Source organism: Trichechus manatus, unplaced genomic scaffold (genome assembly GCF_000243295.1).
Source record: "Trichechus manatus latirostris isolate Lorelei unplaced genomic scaffold, TriManLat1.0 scaffold00003, whole genome shotgun sequence".
Classification (NCBI taxonomy): Eukaryota; Metazoa; Chordata; class Mammalia; order Sirenia; family Trichechidae; genus Trichechus; species Trichechus manatus.
The window spans coordinates 10,596,376-10,614,843 of record NW_004443939.1 but is presented as its reverse complement, the minus strand read 5'-3'; the positions used below and the strand labels follow the sequence as shown (position 1 = coordinate 10,614,843).

At 41.8% G+C, this 18,468-nt stretch overlaps 1 protein-coding gene across 2 annotated transcripts in view; it reads right to left on the bottom strand.

Moving 5' to 3' along the window:
* Nucleotides 1-18,468, bottom strand: part of ROR1 (receptor tyrosine kinase like orphan receptor 1) — a 484,054-nt gene that overhangs the window by 55,776 nt on the left and 409,810 nt on the right. The window contains exon 1 of one of the 2 annotated variants that reach the window (XM_012555471.1): nucleotides 10,455-10,578. The exons of the other annotated variant lie outside the window; for it this stretch is intronic. The gene's annotated coding sequence lies outside the window, so the exon portion shown is untranslated. Of the gene's footprint in view, nucleotides 1-10,454; nucleotides 10,579-18,468 lie in introns of those variants that run through there. 2 annotated transcript variants of the gene reach the window in all.

Below are 18,468 nucleotides of genomic sequence, written 5' to 3'. Positions count from 1 at the left end.
ACCACAAATGTTGCTAAGATGGCTTTGATTTTTCTCTTTCCTTCTACGCCTCTGGTCATGGCTTGAAAAAAAGAGTAGGTTTGTGGAAAGAGTGGTAAATGGAATTTAGGGACTTCTTAAGAGGGCTTTAATTTCATCTTACTGCTCAGAAGTGGGGTGAAACCCAATCTTCAATTCTTGCTTTTCTGTTCCATCTCAGCTTTGTTGCTCATTTGTTTTGCTGATGGTGGTTATGAAAGACTACCAACCTCCATAAAAAGTGATGATAAATTGAAGCCCTTCCCCAATGCCCAACCCAAAATAAGGCAATACAGAGTTACCCACGTCAAATATAGAATCTTACACATTCAAAAAATTCTAGTAGAAACAGAAATTAACATTGAAATAAAGATTAATTTGTGATGCATCGAATGGGAATATTATAAGTGGACAAGCTAGATCTGTTAGACAACGGGTTTCTGGAGTAGAGTTGTGAAATCCAGTGGGTTCTTGTAGGAGAAATGAGGAATAGGATGGGAATAAGGGGGGTTTAACTTGAGTTGGAAAGTACAGAGCAGAGGAAGGGGAGGCCTTATGTCCTTGGCATTCAGACAGAAAAGATGGAATCTCTGCTCACCAGGACTTCACAGTCTAATGAAGAAGAAATATATGTGTGATAAATACAATCCCTGCCCACCTTCCCTTCCTCCCTCCTCTTTTCTTCCAACCACCAAGTTTTTTTATTCATTGCTGAGAATAAAAGAAGGGATAGCTAATTGAGGCTGGGAAGGCTTCTGGAGGAGGTGATAGTTTAAAAGATGAATAACTCAATAGTTGATGGACTACCTTCAGCAAGTGAGGCTAGAGGCAGAGCAGACTCTAATGGGGTGGGAGGAGCACAGAACAGAACCAAGGGTGGGGCTTAAGACACCTGAGGTGCCTGGGGGCAGGGGGGTAAGGGAGTACTTAAAGAGGCTCAGCAGTCAATTACCTTCTCTGTGAACTCAAATCTTGCTTTTATAGTCTCCTAGGGTCTTTTCGAGTAGAGCCTTGGTGGTGCACTCGGCTGCTAACCGAAAGGTCGGCAGTTTGGACCCACCAGTGGCTCCATGGGAGAAATGTGGCAGTCAGCTTCCGTAAAGATTTACAGCTTTGGAAACCCTAGGGGGGCAGTTCTACTCTGTCCTCTAGGGTCACTATGAGTCGGAATCGACTTGATGACGGTGGGAATGGGAGAGTCTTTTTAACATAGTCTTATTATAATTTTGCTACCTCCTAATTATTATAATAAACAAGGGGGAAGTGGATTTTTTCCAGAAGACAAGAGGGCACTAGAAAGTGACGTGATTAGTGACAGTGTGGTGCGACTGGAGATCTAAGGCTGGAGATTAGGACTCAACATGGTAGGTTCAGCTTGAAGGGCCAGAGGCCATAAGCTCCCACAAGGGCCTAAGATAAGCACAACACACCAGAGTTCAGAACATCCAGCTGGAGAGAGCTGAGCCTACGCCAGAGGTGGCAGAAAATAGTAAGGGACGAAAAAAGCACCAGAAATCAGGTACCCACTGGTAGAAGTGGCATGGAAGGGGATGTGAAGTCACAGCAGGTACAATATCTTGTACCCTTCCCCTGGGCCCATTTACTACTCATGGAGTCGTTCAGTTGGAACAGGACTTTGCAGGCCACTGGTCCAACCCTCTCTATAGATAAAGAACAAGAGTAAGTGGATATGTGACATGATCAAGTTCACTATGTATTTAGATAGGTAGAATTCAGTGTCCAGGAAAGACCAGGGTTTTTGAGACCCACAAAACTGGGTTTAATCCTGACTGCTGCTTTCTCGCTTTATGTGTCCTTGGGTTAGGAAGTTAATCTCTCTGAGCCTCAGTTTTCCTCTACTGTAAAACTGGAGTAATAATTAAATGAGGTGATGTATACCATGTACCCAGCTCATGGTAAGTGCTTATGAAGTATAAGTTTCCATTCTGCCTTATTTATTCTGTAAATATGTACTGATTTTCCTAATGTGGGACAAAGAAGTTGGTGGCCTTTTGTCTATGGTTTCTGAAAATAGCCCTTGGAATTCTCAAGCAATCAAGGTGTTCTTTGTTTTTCTAAAACAGTCATGTAACACTTAAACAAATGAACTGGGAGTCCCCAACTCATCACCTGGCAACAGGTCTCAGGATTGGGGGTGGGGGGCATGATGAGGCCTCGCAACAAACCTCCATCCCCCACCCTCTGAGGCCTGATGTTTGTCAGCAGGGTTAAAGAGATACCATTCTGGGTTGGAGCCGATATGTCTAACCACCCATTACCCCTGGTGGTCAGGCAGGAAAATCTACACTGTGCTCCTTGTAGTGAATCGTGTAGGCTTTGGGGTATAAAAGTGGCTGGGGGAGGGATTTTCGGAGTCCCTCACCTACAGTACCAGGGGAGAGCATACATAGCAGAGTTTTTTCAGCTCACCTAACAAATCTATCTAGCCAGGGTCGGGGGGTCATATGCAGGTAGACCCCACCTTTTGAGTCTTTCACCTATGATACAAAGTGGGGTACACGTACAAGAGTGGTCATCTCCATCAGCCAGCATTTTCAAGTCACGGGGGGACCTGCTCAATAATGGATCTGAATTTGCTCTGGTTTGCTGCCTGCTTCTTTTTGTAAGTAATAAAAGCTGCTATTCATGTGAATGCTCTGGGAGCATTTTGTGTGTTCAGGCTCAGATCAGACTGTAGCACCGATAGAGTGATCGATGCCACTGGATGAAATCTTCAAAGTAGCAGTCTTATTACTGATGAAAGTAATACTGATTGAAGCAACCTGTAAGTGTATCACACCTACTATGTCCTGGGCACTATTCTACGCACTGGAGAGAACAACATAGACAAACAACCTTGCCCTTATGCTTACATTTCACTTAGGTTTCTACCTGGAAGTTCTTTCCACCATTCTTTCCTTATAATTTGTATCCTGCAGTTCCCTCTCATTGTACTAAAGATTGTTGTTGTTAGGTACCATTGAGTCACTTCGGAGTCATAGCAACCCCATGTACAACAGAAGAAAATACTGCCTGGTCTTGCGCCATCCTCACAATTGTTATGCTTGAGCCCGTTTTTGCAGCCACTGTATCAAACCATCTCATTGAGGGTCATCCTCTTTTTCTGCTGACCCTCTACCAAGCATGATGTCCTTCTCCAGGGACTGGTCCCTCCTGATAACATGTCCAAAGTATGTGAGACAAAGTCTTGCCATCCTTGCTTCTATGGGGCATTCTGGATGTACTTCTTCCAAGACAGATTTATTTGTTCTTCTGGCAGTCCATGGTATAGTCAATATTCTTTACCAATACCATAATTCAAAGGCATCAGTTCTTCTTTGATCTTCTTTATTCACTGTCCAGCTTTCGCAGGCATATGAGGTGATTGAAAACACCGTGGCTTCGGTCGGGCACACCTTAGTCCTTAAAGTGACATCTTTGCTTTTTAACACTTGAAAGAGGTCTTTTGCAGCAGATTTGCCCAACGCAGTGCATCTTTTGATTTCTTGACTGCTGCTTCAGCGGGTATTGACTGTGGATCCAAGTAAAATGAAATCCTTGACAACTTAAACCTGTTCTCCATTCATCATGATGTTGCTTACTTGTCCAGTTGTGAGGATTTTTGTTTTCTTTATGTTGAGGTGTAATCCATACTGAAGGCTGTGGTCTTTGATGTTCATCAGTAAGTGCTTCAAGTCCTCTTCACTTTCAGCCAGCAGATTGTGTCATCTGCATATCACAGGTTATTAATGAGTCTTCCTCCAATCCTGATGCCCCGTTCTTCTTCAAATAGTCCAGCTTCTCGGATTATTTGCTCAGCATACAGATTGAATAAGTATGGTGAAAGGATACAACCTTGATGCACATCTTTCCTGACTTTAAATCAAGCAGTGTCCCCTTGTTCTGTTTAAACCACTGCCTCTTGGTCTACATACAGGTTCTCGTGAGCACAATTAAGTGTCCTGGAATTCCCATTCTTCATAATGTTATCTATAATTTGTTATGATACACACAATTGAATGCCTTTGTATAGTCAACGCAATACAATTCTCTGCTTTCAGCCAAGATCCATCTGACATCAGCAATGATATCTCTCATTTCATGTCCTCTTCTGAACTGGCTTGAATTTCTGGCAGTTCCCTGTCGAGGTACTGCTGCAACCACTTTTGAATGATCTTCAGCAAAATTTTACTTGTGTGTGATATTAATGATATTGTTTGATAATTTCTGCATTCTGTTGGATCACTTTTCTTTGGAATGGGCATAAATATGGATCTCTTCCAGTCGGTTGACCAGGTAGTGTCTTCTAATTTCTTGGCATAGACGAGTGAGTGCTTACACTGCTGCAACTGTTTGTTGAAACATCTCAGTTGGTATTCTGTCAATTCCTGGAGCCTTGTTTTTTGCCAATGCCTTCAGTGCAGCTTGGACTCCTTCCTTTAGTACCATTGGTTCTTGATCTTGATCATATGCTACCTCCTGAAATTGCTGAACATCAACCAATTCTTTTTGGTACAGTGACTCTGTGAATCCCTCCCATTTTCTTTTGATGTTTCCTGTGTTGTTTAATATTTTCCCCATAGAATCCTTCAGTATCGCAACTTGAGACTTGAAGTTTTTCTTCAGTTCTTCCAGCTTGAGAAATGCCCAGCATGTTCTTTCTTTCTGGTTTTCTAACTCTAGGTCTTTGCACATGTCATTATAATACTTTACTTTGTCTTCTCGAGCTGCCCTTTGAGATCTTCTGTTCAGCTCTTTTACTTCATCATTTTTCCTTTTGCTTTAGCTGCTCTACGTTCAAGAGCAAGTTTCAGAGTCTCTTCTGACATCTATTTTGGTCTTTTCTTTCTTTCCTGTCTTTTTAATGACCTCTTGCTTTCTTCATGTATGATGTCCTTGATGTCATTCCATAACTCGTCTGGTCTTCGGTCACTAGTATTTAATGGGGTCAAATTTATTCTTGAGATGGTCTCTAAATGCAGGTGGAATATACTCAAGGTCGTGCTTTGGCTCTCATGGACTTGTTCTAATTTTCTTCAGCTTCTACTTGAACTTGCATATGAGCAATTGACGGGTCTGTTCCATAGTCAGCCCCTGGCCTTGTTCTGACAGATAATACTGAGCTTCTCCATTGTCTCTTTCCACAGATGTAGTCAATTTGATTCCTGTGTATTCCATCTGGTGAAGAAGATACTGCATGGTTTAAAGTCTGGAAAGGTGTGTGTCAGGGTTGTATCTTTTCACCATGCTTATTCAATCTGTATGCTGCACAAATAATCTGACATGCTGGACTATATGAAGAAGAACGCAGCATCAGGATTGGAGGAAGGCTCACTAACAACCTGCATTATGCAGATGACACAACCTTGCTTGCTGAAAGTGAAGAGGACTTGAAGCACTTACTGATAAACTCAACGACAACAGCGTTTACTATGCATTGCACCTCAACATAAAGAAAATAAAAAATCCTCACAACTGGACCAATAAGCAACATCATGATAAACAGAAAAAATCTTAGTGGATTCGAACTGCTGACCCTTTGGTGAGCAGCCAGGTTCTTAACCACTGCACCACAAGGGCTCTTCTGCTGTAAAAGATCTCTTTGAAGTGTTAAAAAGCAAAGATGTCACTTTGAGGACTAAGGTGTGCCTGACCCAAGCCATGGTATTTTCAATCACCTCATATGCATGTGAAAGCTGGACAATGAATAAGGAAGACCAAATAAGAATTGATGCCTTTGAATTATGGTTTTGGCGAAGAATATTGAATATACCATGGAGCTCCAGAAGAACGAACAAATCTGTCTTGGAAGAAGTACAGCCAGAGTGCTCCCTGGAAGCGAGGATAGCGAGACTTCATCTTATGTACTTTTAACATGTTATCAGGAGGGACCACTCCCTGCAGAAGGACATCATGCATGGTAAAGTAGAGTATCAGCAAAAAAGAGGAAGACCCTTGACGAGATGGATTGACACAGTGGCTGCAAAAATGGGCTCAAACATAACAACAATTGTGAAGATGGTGCAGGACAGGGTAGTGTTTCATTCTGTTGTGCATAGAGTTGCTATGAGTCAGAATTGACTCCACGGAACCCAATGACAACAACAACATGCTGATGACTCCCAAATTCACATCTCAAGCCCAAATCATTCTCTGAACTTCAGCTTCCATATCTCCACTTGAATATCTGAAAGGATCTTAAACTTAACATGCCTAAAATTGAACTTATTTCCCTCCAAAATCATTGCTTTCTTCCCCTTGCCAGTAAATAACAACTACCTTCCAACTGCTTACAAGGAAATCTTTTGTTTTTGTTTTTCTTTTTTAGTTCTCCTTGACTCCAGTGCTTATGTGCATATCCTATATCCAAAGTATCACCGATGCTGTTGGCTCTTCCTTCAAAATCTATCCCAAATCCACCTTTACTGCCACCATCTGCTTCAGGCCACCATTATCTCTGCATGGATTTTCCCAGTAGCCTCAACTGGTCTTCCCACTCACACTCTAGTCTCCACATAGAAGCTGGAGGAACCTAAACAAGACTCCCCCAGTGGTTTCCCTTCTCATGCTAAGTGAAGATACGAGTCCTTACAATGTTTTTTACTTGGTCTTTTCCCACCTCTGCCACTTCTCTGACCTCAAGCCCTATACTTTCTCCCTTGCCCATTCTGTTCCAGCCACACTGGCCTCCTTGCTGTTTCTAGAACAAATCAAACATGATCCTGTATTGATGTATTTGTTTATAAACAAGCTTCATGAGTACAAGAGGTTTGTTTTGGTCACTGCTATGTCCCTATTACCTATTACCTTGAACAGTGCTGGCATAGAGCTGGCACGTAATACATAATTAATGAATTTTAGCATTGAAAAGTTTAATGAATAAATAAGTCTCTCTCACTTTTGATTTTAACTTCTGTGGCAGTAAAGAAGAAATCTCTGAGATCATATAGCAACCTGAAATCTACAGTCAATTTCTCCACTTCCCCACCCCAGCCACCCAGCCTCCATGCATTTAGTTGTGCTAAATGGAAGAAATGAAGAAGAGATGAGGAAAATGGCAGCCTTTAAGAGTAGCAACATTTTAACTTGAAATGTAAATTAGCTTCCAATGCAATTCTTGAATTTGGCCTCTCTCCTCCTTCCTGGCACAGGTCCCCATTACCCTACAGCTGACTTACCACAGTACTCCCCTAACTGTCATCCCTGCTTCCAATCTTCTGTTCTTCCAATCCACCCTCCATAAGGCTGCTAAAGAGCCATCTAAAATAGAAATTTGTGTACATCCCCCAGGCTGAAGCTTTTCACAAACTACATGGCCACTCTTAGGCACACAATCAATACTTGTTATTTAGATGTGTGTAAACAACTGGAAAACTACAACCTTCTTATCTAATTTAGTTTTAAAGCTAAAATGTTCTCCTTTTATTTTTCATTTCTTTCACCTATCTTCATGAGTTATCAAGATTTGACTCTGTGCTTTACAATATGTTAGGCCTTGAGGGAGACACAAAAGATATGACCTTTGACTTTTAGCTATGGATACCATTTGTAATCATACCTAGATGCTTATGAAAATACAATATTGGCCCAAACTAGAAACAAACACACAAACAAATGGGGGTTGGGGGGAGTATGGATGCTACTATATACTTGCTATGTGCCAGGAACTTTTCAAGGTAGGTAGTATTATCCTCATTTTATAGATGAGGAAACTGAATTTCAGAGATTAAGTTTCTTGCCCAAAGCCTTAGGTCTCCCTCCAAATTTCCTGCTGTTTCCACTACTGTATATGGGATACTATAGAGCTAATAACAATATATAAGAAAATGTGCACACATACTATTTAGTGAAAAAAGACAAAACAACAGTTTTTGCACCAATACTGCTGCTATATAAAACGGTTAATATACACAAAGAAGGCAAGTGAGCTTAGATGGAAATAGTTGGTTTTGCGCTTATTTGATTACTTGTCCTCAAAATTGTTCAAGTGCTTAATAATGATATAGTAGTCCGATTAACATATTGTTGAAAAGAAGTTCGAGAAGAGGTGCTAGATTGTACATTGCTTAAACTTGGCTTAGACCTGGCAGACTTGGTAGAAAGAAGAGAATTTTGCAAGCAGTGGTTGGAGGTTTTTTGCAGGAGGAGGAGAGGCTGGAAGAGGTGAGGGAGATATCTGGAGCCAGAGAGAAAGGAGATGAAGAGAAAAGATCCCTCCTCGGCAGTCTGGCTTGCTATAGGGTCTCTCCATCCAGCAAGGACTGTTAGCACTTCCCAGATATTGACAGGAAAACTGCTGGCCAACTAAGTTTCAAGTTTCTCTAGGGTGATCCCTAACTGAAGCAGGATGCTGGGACTGAACTTGGCATTGCTGAGTGGAAAAGTCACTGGGCTAGAAATCAGAGAAGGCCAGGGTCCTTGGCCCCATTTTGACTGCCAACGAGCTTTATTTCCATATAACCTTGGACAGGTCACTTACTGTCTTTTGGCCTCAGTCACCCCATTTGTATAATATGGAAGTTGAACTATATGATATACTAATGTTCTTTCCAGTTCTAACCTTTTGCAGTTATCCTAGTTTAAGCTCTCATTAATCATCAAGATGGTTGCAGTAGCCTCTTGACTGGTCTCTTTACCTCCATTCTTGGTCCTGTAAGCTGATCTTTCATACTGCTGCAGAATGAGCTACCTAAAAGGTCTTGCTCATAATCATTCGGTGACTCTGCACTGCACCGAGTCCACTGACTACAGTCCAAACACATTAAGAGAGATCACAAAGTCCTCAATGACCGGCCCTATCCACCTCTTCAGCACCGTCTCCCGCCATTGCCCACTTTGGACCTCAGGCCCTAGTAATAAAGAACACCTAGCAGTTTCTGAACACACTACACTATTACTTTTGTGTCCTGGCTATTTCCCTTCTAGGGATTCTGTTTACATCTTTCTTTACCTGGTTCACTCTCCTCCCAGTTTCAGTTCAGTCTTGTCTCCTTTAAGATGCTTTCCTGGAACCCCTAGTCTAGTCGATGAGATTTGCTTTCTCCAGCAACCTGCACTTATCTCATAATCTATATTGTTCTCCTTATTGTTGAGATGTCTGTTTCTCTACGAGGCAGAAAGTTCCTGAAGTGCAGGAGCTGTTCTTATTTTTCTCTCTAGTCTTAACCCACCTCCAATCTCCCTCCCAGCACAGCCGAGTACATATAACCTGGTTCATAGAAGGCACCTAATAAATGCCTATTAAATTGCACTGTATGCTTCTCAGCTATAGCTCCAGACATCCTCCAGGCTCCAATACATCAACCTTCAGTAAGCCCTCCTTCTAATACAATCCCAAAGGCGGACTAAGGCAGGTTCGATCCCTACTTCTTAAGTGCACTTTGCTAGCTCCCCAAGAGTGCTGCAGCCTCCAGTCTTATCATTTCAGAGTTGGCAGGTCAAAGCCAGGCTCTCAACTCCCCACTCCCTCCCACTGATTTCTCTGACCAGAACTGAAAAGGCTTCACATTCCCTGGGCTCTAGGTTGCTGTTATATAGGGCTTGCGGGACAGAATTGCATCTGACTCCAAGAGGGTATTTTTTTAAGCATTACTAAACATCCCTGATCTATCAACTCCTGGCTTTGTAGTCATTTCCAGTTGGAGTGTTTTTAGGCTGAAAAAAAGACAGATTGTGAAAAGGCATAAACATCTTTAGTGAGAGGTGACATATGTTTTCTCCTAGTGAAAGCAAGGCACTCCTGTGGATTGTGCAGTTTTTGGACACTGCATAAAATACATCTCTTAGGCAATTAATCTCCTGGCAGGCTTTGAGTGAAGCAATTACCCCGTGTTTTTCTTTGTCATTGTTTGAAACTTTAACAGTGCATCTATCTGCTATATTCGTGTCTGGAAAGCCAAGGACTGCCTCAGAGCCTCTATAGCAAACACATGTAGAAACGCTTGTGTTCACATGTTTGATTTAAATATTGACAAATTTTTTCATTAGAACATTAAACCCTTAGCTTTATTCATCTTAAATGCTTTCCAGGAGAGTGACTTCCCCCATTAGGGCGACTCCCAGTAACACAATACAAACTTTCCAAGTGGGAGATGCATGGAACATGGTAGTCTATTGTGCTCACATTCTGTGGTGGGGCAGCTGTAACCGGTTATGAACCAGGGCTGGAAATAGTATTTGGAGCTTTCTTGGCAGATTTCTTACATCGTTATTCAATATGAACTGTAAATCATATGCTCGTAGTTATGAAAACGTCAGGAAACTCCTAGTGTTCATGCTTTGTTTGACAAAGCTATTTTAGAGTAGGGTTGGAAGTCACAGGCGGCCAGCATTTGGGATGTAGAAGAAAAGAACACCCTCCCACCCCCAGCAGTGTTTGAGAAGTTGGTAATTCGGTCCTATATGACAAGAGCTCAACTCTCAACTGATGGACGTACATCTCACACAGTCTTGATTAGTCCAGGATGTGTGTCAGGGCTACTAGAGGTCTGGAAGGAAATGCAAGAAACTTGTTCACTTCTTGCTCAGTTTGGATCAACTGAGCTTCAGATCAGGGTCAGCAAACTGTTTGACTCTTAATCCTAGCAGCAGCTGAGCAGTGCCCCTCAGGGACAGGAGCAAGAATAAGGCAGAGCCTAGAGAGAGAGGGGAGAGCAGAAAGTAGAGAGGGCTGGTGGAGAGACGTTAGGGAAGGAAAAAGGGAAGGAGAGCGAGAAAAGGAAGGAAGTGTTAAAGAAAGGCAAATATGAGATTAGTATAATATCTAACAATAATATAATAAATTTGTATGACGTTTCCACCTAGATATTATAAATTAAATTTTCACCACATTTTTGTGAGATAGGCAAAGGCATTTTTATTCTTCCATCCTTAAAAAAAAAATTGTTGTTGGAAATTTTGAAAAATAGAAGTACCGAGAGAATTAAAATCACCTACATCCAGAACCCACAGATAATCCCTGTTAACATGTAGCATGTATTTTGTACATAGACATATAAACACACAAATGAATACTTGTTAAAAATTGGAGTTATACTAGACAAAATTTTTCTTTTTAATGTAGTATATATTTTCAACATCATTAAATATTCTTCCAAAACATGATTTGTAGTGGCTACAAATAAATATTTAGTTTCTATCTAATTTTTCATTATTTATAAACAATGTTATGATGAACATCCTTGCATATGAATCTTCACCTACATCTGTGATTGTTTCTCTATGCTAAAACCTATGAGTGAAACTATCTTCTAGGTCAAAAGAATGCACATTTTAAAGGCTTTTTGTATATATTGCTACAATTGTTGTTACAGTTTATATTTCTACCAGGAGCAAAGTTACGTGTCAGGGTTGTATTCTTTCACCATACTTAATTCAATCTGTATGCTGAGCAAATAATCTGAGAAGCTGGACTATATGAAGAAGAATGCAGCATCAGGATTGGGGGAAGACTCATTAACAATCTGCGACATGCAGGTGACACAGCCTTGCCTGCTGAAAGTGAAGAGGACTTGAAGCACTTACTGATGAAGATCAAAGACTACAGCCTTCAGTATGGATTACACCTCAACATAAAGAAAACAAAAATCGTCACAACTGGACCAATTAAGCAACATCATGATAAACAGAGAAAAGATTGCAGTTGTCAAGGATTTCATTATACTTGGATCAACAATCAGTACCCAAGGAAGCAGCGCTCAAGAAATCAAACAATGTATTGCATTGGGCAAATCTGCTGCAAAAGATCTGTTTCAAGTGTTGAAAAGCAAAGATGTCACTTTGAGGAGAAAGAAAGGTGCACCTGACCCAAGCCATGGTATTTTCAATCGCCTCATATGCGTGTGAAAGCTGGACAATGAATAAAGAAGACTGAAGAAGAATTGATGCCTTTGAATTATGGCATTGGTGAAGAATATTGAATATTCTGGACTGCGAGAAGAATGAACAAGTCTGTCTTGGAGGTACAGCCAGAGTGCTCCTTGGAAGCAGGGATGGTGAGACTTCGTCTCACTTACTTTGGACAAGTTATCAGGAGGGACTAGTCCCTGGAGAAGAACATCATGTTTGGTAAAATAGAGGGTCAGCTAAAAAGAGGAAGACCCTCCACGAGATGGATTGACATAGTGGCTGCAACAATGGACTCAAATATAGCAATGACTGTAAGGATGGCACAGGACCAGGCAGCGTTTCCTTCTGTTGTACACAGGATCGCTGTGAGTCAGAACCAGTTCGATGGCCCCTAACAACAACAACAACAACCATGAGTGTAGCAGAGTGTCTACTTCCCATACTAACACTAAGTAATATCGCTTTGAAAGATTGTATCTCATTTTTTATGCTTAGTAAAGATACACGTTTTGCATATGTTCATAAGATATTTGCATTAGTTATTACATAAACTGTATAGCTTGTGCACTTTCTGTATCCATTCTATTGTTGATATGATTATTCTTTATTAGATGAAGGGACTGAGTTTTTTTAAAGATAACCAACTTGCCCAAGATCACATAGCTAGTTAAGTGGCAAAAATAGGATTCAAATTTGGGTTTTATAGTCTGCTTGATGTCATGCCAGGCACAGAGATCTTTTCTAAATTCCAAAAATAAAAATATCCCTAAACCCAAGGATAGCACTTCAAAAATAAATCCATAGAATTAAAAAAGAAAAAAAATCAAGAGAATTTGCAATAAACAAGGTGCAGTGCCCTCAATGAGGAGTATCAAACATCCTTTGATCTTTGATTATAGGTACCAAACTCTGTGCTTAGAATATTTAGAGTGGCCTAAAAACCACTTTTATAATGTATTTTATTTGAATGATTTCTAGTTTCCCTTCCAGATTGGCAGACTTAAAGTAAATCTATAGGGAGAGACAATGTGTGGAGAGAGGCTTCCTATGATAAATGGAAGCTAGATTGATGACATATACTATGTGGATCAGTGGGGAAGCATAGCTACCGAAAGAGCTGACTGACACTAGGGGCACTCATGACCAGGAGTATACTCTTTGAAATAAGGGAGGAGCCATCCTATTTCCCCTCTACTGGTTAAACTTCACCTAGAGCATCAGGCTTCACTATGGGCACCTGACTTTGATAGGGATCTACACAAACTATCATTGATCAAAAGCAAAGAGACCAAGTTGTTGAAGAGAATCAAAATCATGTCACAAGAGGAATGGTTGAGGGAGGTAGAGATAGGATCCTGAAAAGGAGACTCTAGGGAACACAAGAACATTCCTCAAATGCTTGAAGAACAACTCTGTGTTCTCATGCTAGAGTTGAGTTCCTTATTCACCTTAGCTCTAGTATCCTGGCAAATAGCGGTTAGTCATTTAACAGATACACGATATATTAATAGGCTACTTGGTGCCAGGCTTGGTTCTCACCCTTGCAGATACAGCAGTGGACAAGGCAGAGCCCTTGCCTTGAAGATGTGTACATCCTAAAGGTACCCAGTACATGGATGTTGAAGGAGGTATGGAAAAAGGATTGTACTTATCAAAATGTGGAACACTGTAGGGGTATTTGTGTTGAAGAAATAAATCAAAGGTATCTTTGGAAGTGGCTGAAGAAAATGCCAGTGCCTAGAAGCCAAGGTCAGAATATCTGAGGGCTAAAGGCCAATTAATTCCTTCTTTCCCATTCTCACATCACTAAATTACATCTTTAATGATAGCTCTAGGAGTCCCTGGGTGGTACAAATGGTTAACATGCTCAGCTGCTAACCGAAAGGCTGGAAATTCGAGTCTACACAGAAGCACCTCAGAATAAAGGCCTCGCAATCTTCTTCCAAAATATCAATCATTGAAACCCCCCATGGAGCACAGTTCTACTCTGACACACTTGGGGTCAACATAAGTTAGGGTTGAGTCAAGGACAAATGGTTAATTACAGCTCCACATGGTTAATCTACATTGGTAGTTCCCCATTGCTTCCAGGATAAAGTGCAAATTCCTTAACCTGACTCATAAGGTAGCTCACAAATTAGACCCTGTTTATATTTCCAGCCTCATCCTCTGCTGTTTTGACAAAAAGAGGAGAATCAAACAGAAAACTCCCACTTGCAATCAGGTAAGTACAGGCTAGTTGAGGCAACCTTCAATGGATTTTGTTGGCTTCTTCATTCCATCAGCATTTATTGAGTACCAGGTTGTGGCAGCTAGTGCAGGCTATGGTGCTCAAGGAGCTCAGAGTTTACAAAGGGAGAAACAGACAACCATGATGAACTGTCCTGAGGGCTACTACTTGGAGACGGCTGACTCCCCAGGGGAAGGAGTCAGGAGGAAATGGCAGGAAAAGATGCAGTGGCAGATCTATTTGTTCATCTACAGACATTAAGTGCTTTCTATGTGCCAGCCGTTATTCTAGGTGATGGGGCTCGGTGGTGTACCAAGGGTGGGGCAGGGGAGCAGCCTGCGCTGGTGCACACAATACAGGCTGTAGGGGTTATAGAGAATTTAGAAACAATAATTAAATCAACCAAAAACTAGCCTGCTTTTATTGCCATCATGCCCCTACAATTCAAACAATGTCGGAATAAAATATTCCTCCCCTCCAGGGTAGGTGTTCCCACTGCCCAGCCCTTGGTACTCCGCTGTGGCGCTACAACAACGAATAAAACCTCCCCAAATCTCTGCCCTCTTGGAGCTTACATTTCAGTGGGGGAGGGTGGTGGAGACCACTAGCTGTCCGCCAGTGTCTGCTCTTCTCTTCCAACTTTAATAGTAGAACTCCCTATCTTAGTTGGGCCCGGGCTCATCCATCCAGAGATCAGAGCTTCACGTGACGATGTGATTATGTTCTGGCCAAAGAGACGTGAGTGGAAGTGAAGTGCACCGTCTCTGGGTCAGGCTCTCACTGGAGAAAGAGGAAAAATAAAAAGAAGAAGAGCCGTGCTCCTGACTAGAATATGGGCATGAAGAAGGGTGCTGAAGAAGCCATCTAGGACAAGATAAATACCATAATAGGTTGAGGCTGGCAGAGGAATGTGATAGAATGAGCTTGGGTCTCAGGGGGAGCCCAGGGAGCAGAGCCACCCTCTCAGCTCTAGGCTCCTCTGGACTGGAGGGAAATCAATTTCTATCTTGTTCAAGCCACTGTATCTTTTTATTATTATTATTATTATTCAAGCCACTTTATCTTATCTATCTTTACCTATCTACCTATCTATCTTACCCACTCATTTGTTCATTTATTATACCACCTTACATTGTACCCTAATTAACACTGGACATAGACAATTAACAAATAAAGGAAATACATAGATTGTCAGTTAATTGTATGCAGAAAAATTAAGCAGGTGTAAGGGAGAGTGAGCGCTGGTAGTGAGGGGGAAGGCTGCAATATCACTGTTGCCCTTAGATTCACGAAGACTAATTTGCTAGTCATTAGCTACATGTGGCTGTTGAGTACTTGAATGTGGCTAGTCTAAACTGAGATGTGTGGTAAGTGCAAAATACAACGTGGATTTCAAAGACTTCATCCCACAAAAAGTATATAAATATCTTATTAATATTTTTATATTGATGACATGCTGAAATTATAGTATTTGGGAACTATGGGTTAAATAAAATATGTCATTAAAATTAATTCATCTGCTTTTACTTTTTTACATGTGGCCCTTAGAAAATTTAAAATTACATGTGGCTTATATTTGTTGTTTGCTTAGTATTTCTACTGCATGACACTCACTGCTTAAGCTCCCACTAGCAACTCCCTGGTTTCATTTTACTTGGATCCACAATCAATGCCCACAGAAGCAGCAGTCAAGAAATCAAATGACGTATTGCATTGGGCAAATCTGCTGCAAAAGACCGCTTTTAAGTGTTCAAAAGCAAAGACATCACTTTGAGGACTAAGGTGCGCCTGACCCAAGCCACGGTATTTTCAATCGCCTCATATGCATGTGAAAGCTGGACAATGAATAAGAAAGGCCAAAGAAGATTTGATGCCTTTGAATTATGGTGTTGGCGAAGGATATTGAATATACCATGGACTGCCAGAAGAATGAACAGGTCTGTCTTGGAAGAAGTATAGCCAGAGTGCTCCTTGAAAGCAACGATGGTGAGACGTCGTCTCACGTACTTTGGACATGATATCAGGAGGGACTAGTCCCTGGAGAAGAACATGGTGCTTGGTAAGTTAGAGCATCAGCGAAAAAGAGGAAGATCCTCAATGAGATGGACTGACACAGTAGCTGCCAACAATGGATTCAAACATAGCAATGATTGTGCGGATGGCACAGGACCAGGCAGTGTTTCGTTCTGTTGTACAGGGGGTTGCTATGAGTCGGAACCGATCTGATGGCACCTAACAACAACAACAACAAACCCTATGGGGCAGTTCTACTCTGTCATATAGGGTCACTAGGAGTCAGAACTGACTTGACAGCATCTAACAACAACAACAACAGCAATTCCCCACAGTCCTCCCACCTAGTTCTATTTGTCTTCTCCCTTGAGCCTGGTACCTCCACCGTGCTGTAGACTACCCAGACCTTCTCAGTCTCAATCTATCCATAGTCCTAGGCAGGAGGAGAATCCTCACCCACCATCTCCTGCTCTCCGGACATTTGTTGTTGTTGTTAGGTGCCATCGAGTCAGCTCCAACTCATGGTCACCCCTGTATAACAGAACAAAATGTTGCCCGATCCTGCACCATCTTCATGATCACTGGTATACTTGAGCCCATTGTTGCAGCCACCGTATAGTATGAGTGCCCTCCAACCAGGAGGCTCATCGACCAGCATTATATCAGACAATGTTCTATTATGATCCATAATGTTTTCATTGACTGATTTTCGGAAGTAGATTGCCAGGCCTTTTTTCCTAGTCGGTCTTAGTTTAGAGGTTCCACTAAAACCTGTCCAGCATGTGTGACCAAGTGTGACCCTGCCGGTAGTTGAAATACCAGTGGCGCTTGGCTGCTAACTGAAAGGTTGGCAGTTCAAACCCACCAGTGGCTCTGCAGGAGAAAAGTCATGTCAATATGCTTCCGTAAAGATTACAGCCTAGGAAACCCTATAGGGCAGTTCTACTCTGTCATATAAGGTCACTATGAGTTGGAACCAATTTGACAGACACAATAACAACAACAGCGTCCAGTATCGTAGTAACACTCAAGCTGCCACAGTATGACAAACTGACAGATGGGTGGTAGCTCTGGATTTTAGGGCTTATCAATAATTTAATAATTCAGTAGACTCATGAAAGACCATAAAAGGTAGGCCCCTACGTGTAGGCCAAGTCTGTAGCCGCCTCTTTGGAGAGCAATGAGAAGCACTAAAGGCTTTACCTCTAAAAAGAACATACCATTTCCCAACTAGACCTCCACAATGCACAAACTTTCCACTCTTAAAAGTTTGCCTTTACCTTAATGGGTTTTGTTTCCAGAGGAACTTTGTTAAACAAAGTGATATATGAGAAGCTCTTAGCTAGTATCAAAAAGTAAGGGCTTTGGAGTCAGATAAACTAGGGTTCAACTCCTAGGCTCTGCGCTTTCCTGGTTGTGTGGCCTTGAACACTGCAATTACTTAACAATTTTGGGTGTCCATTTGTTCACCTCCAAAACCAGGATACTGTTACCTACATGTCACAGAGCTGTTCTGACCTTCTGTGTAAGTACCAGGTTCACAGTTCCATGTTTAACACAAGTGCTGTGGATACAAGCTAACTCTCAGAATATAGACCCCAGGCCCCCAGCCATCCCTGTTAGGAAGCTGTTCAGAACCAGGAAGGAAGGATAAAGAAATATAACTATGGGGGTATGAAACACTTTTGCTTCAACTGCCTCACAGAGAAATTCTGCCAACGGGGAGTGAGCTTGGAAAGGCAGTAAAAAAAGGGGCACACATTCTCTTTCACTGTAAACAACAAATGTCAAAATTCCTATCAAGCACATACAGCATTCTACCTGGAGGCTAACGGGTCAGGAGTATGCGTGAAGAAAAAATTAATTGAAATGGCTCTTTCAGAAGGAAGAAACACAAGGCAACTCTGTTGTGTCCTCAGTGAAATGTCCTTCTCATGCTGAACCTCGGGTCACACCTGCCAGAGATGGTCTGTCAAGGTGATGCTGCCTGTTGCCAGATGAAGTGTTTCATTAACACCATCAAACCATGACAACATTTAAGGGTCCAAATGCTGGACCCTTCCATATTGCCCACACATAAATCTTAACCTTAATTCACATAGCTGGCAACAACTGAAATACCAACAGCTTTTATCCATGAGTCACACAGGGGAGTAAGTGCTTCATTTACATTATCTCATTTCACTCATACTACCGGGGGCGGGGCGGGGGGTCTTATTAGCCCTTATTTACCGAGGCTCAGAAAGGCTTCTCAATTTTCCTGTGATACATGAGTGTCAGAATGAGGGTTAGAATAAGGTCCATCTAATTCTTAATCATTTTGCTATGCTGCTAAAAATGTAGGAAGGTCTGGCTTACAA